General features: G+C 40.8%; 1 long non-coding RNA gene across 2 annotated transcripts in view; it reads left to right on the top strand.

Annotated features, from left to right (window-relative positions):
• The window catches only part of LOC113828115 (uncharacterized), a 114,420-nt gene that overhangs the window by 5,392 nt on the left and 106,528 nt on the right, over window positions 1–2,500 (top strand). The window lies entirely within an intron of this gene.

Below are 2,500 nucleotides of genomic sequence, written 5' to 3'. Positions count from 1 at the left end.
TAATAATAATGATAATAATAATGATAATATACATGTGAATGCATATACATAAAATATTACAGAGGGGGAGTTGGAGGGGTTGATGTACAGGTAAATAGATAGGCAAAGAGTACGAGAGAGAGAGAGAGAGAGAGAGAGAGAGAGAGAGAGAGAGAGAGAGAGAGAGAGAGAGAGAGAGAGATAGAGAGAGAGAGAGAGAGAGAGACACAGAGAGAGAGAGGCAATTAGTCAGACCAACAGACAGACAGACAAACAGACAGAATCAAACAAACAAAGACAGAGCTAGAGAGAAAGGAAGACAGGAAAAGAGAGAGAGACAGAGACACAAACCACACTCCAAAAATCCAAATGAAACACGTAAATACTATTAAAAAAAGAGGAAATCATCCACCGACACTATTCTCACCACTTTTCCCAAGATAAACTAACAATGGGCTTTTGGCAAGACGCAGCAGCTATTGCAATAAGGCCATTAAAAGCACCGTAGGGAGCACCGACCATGCAACTCAGTCATGCATAAACTTGGTCCACCTTGAGTGTGTCAAGTTACAAGTTATAAGATTTATGAATATGCAGAATATTTGGAAGTCCTTCAATTCTGTTTAGCGAGTTATGACTTTTTTCCCCCTCTTTTAAATCTGTATTTGTCTACCGTTACTGGGGAATTTACCCGGGGTAAGTAAATTTGTCTAAGGTGTGTGCACAGGTCTTGAGTAAAATCACATTTTCTTAAACTTGATTTTTTTCCCTCGGGGGTAGGGTAGGGGGGTGGGGGTGGAAACGGCCTTTTCTTCTGTTAATTTCCTGTTTGTTAACATTGGCATTGTTGGTGCATTTGATGTGGGTGTTATTACTATTATTTGTCATTGTTTTGATATCATTGTGTCATGGTTTTCATTACCAACACTACTGCTATTGTCAATATTACTGTCATTATTATTATTATCCTCTCTTCATCACCATTTTCCTATTTCTCCTGTTCCTTCTCCTCCCTCCACATTTTTCCATCTATTTCTTGACTCCTTTTCTCCCGTTTCTTCTTTTCCCTCCACTTCCTCTCTCCTTTTCCTTCTGCTCCCTCCACTATAATCACTCTTATTATTGTTGTTATTGATGTAGTTGTTATTTTAACTTTTTTTGCCATATCCTTTATTATCATTAGCATTGTCATTATCTTCTTTTTATAGTGATATTGATGATAGCAATGATCATTTTAACAATAGTGATGATTATAGTGGTGATAATATTAGAACAGTGTTGATAATCATATTGATAACAGTGATGATAATCATAGTGCTAAGAATAATGAAAATAATAATGAAAATGAAAATGATATTGAAAATGATATTGTAAACAAGACGGTGTGTCCTTCCTTCATATCATTGTCCAGACTCGTATGATAACCTCAATCATTATTATGATAACCCTTCCCCATTTACGAGCACCACCTCATCCTCAGACACTCACAATACCACAAGATAAACACACGGAACACATTACCAACACACTCATACCTCGTTTTCGCTTTCCGTTTCAGCTCGCAAGCACAACACTCAAAATAAAATCCTGTGATGTGCTTGCAGTGTTTATGCGTGACTTTCCTTCAACGAGCTTCGTGACATTAGGATTACAGAGGGGGGAAGGGGGCAAGAGGGAGGGGGGGGGCAGGAGGAGGGGGGGTGCAAGCAAAAGCAAAGCACGGCCAAAGCAAAGTGGAAAAGAAATGCAAGAAATATTATGGGAAGGTTTATGGATTGAGTGTGAGGGTGGGGTAGGGGATAGAGGGGATGGAGGGGATGGGAGGGGGAGAAAGGGGGGATGGAGAAGGTAGTGGAGAGGGGGTGGGAGGGGAAGATAAGGGGGGTGGAGAGGAGGGAAGAGGGGGTAGGGGAGGGGGATGGGTACAGAGGGGAGATAGAGAAGGGGGAGAGAAAGGGGATGGAGAAAAGGACTTGATTTCCATGGCTACTGTCAGGCGAATCTTAAGGTGTTTCGAATCCTTAAGCTCTTCGAATCCTTTAGAGTTTCGGAGCTTCAGTCACTCGAACGAACCCTTAATAACGAAAGAAGAAGAAAGCAAAAGAAGAAAGAGAAGAAGTAAATAAGAAAATATCCATTCTCTGTGTACTTACGGTGAAATTTCTTCTACAAAAGATATAAATCAAATGAATTTTAAAAATACTCTCCCTTCCCCCTATAAAAAAGACCATTAAAAAAGATAGTAAAGTACAAAAAAAGTCCTTCATGTAACCTTAAGACTTCCTCGTTATAATAATGGTCTCAAAAAAATCGAAAAGTCATCGTGACTCAGCAATAAATATGACCATTAAATAGATCAGACTAAAAACTTGAACTGAACGCTCGTCTCCCCCTCCCTGCTGTCACCCCCCCTCCCCCCCGGTCCTTGCTGACTCTCCCCCCCCGTCCTTGTTGACTCTCTCCCCCCCTCCCCCCGTCCGCCTCCCCCCTAAAAAGGAACTCTCATCATACTTTTAACAAT

This window comes from Penaeus vannamei, chromosome 12 (assembly GCF_042767895.1).
Source record: "Penaeus vannamei isolate JL-2024 chromosome 12, ASM4276789v1, whole genome shotgun sequence".
NCBI lineage: Eukaryota > Metazoa > Arthropoda > Malacostraca > Decapoda > Penaeidae > Penaeus > Penaeus vannamei.
The sequence above is the reverse complement of the archived record's forward strand: the minus strand, read 5'-3'. Positions and strand labels throughout refer to the sequence as shown.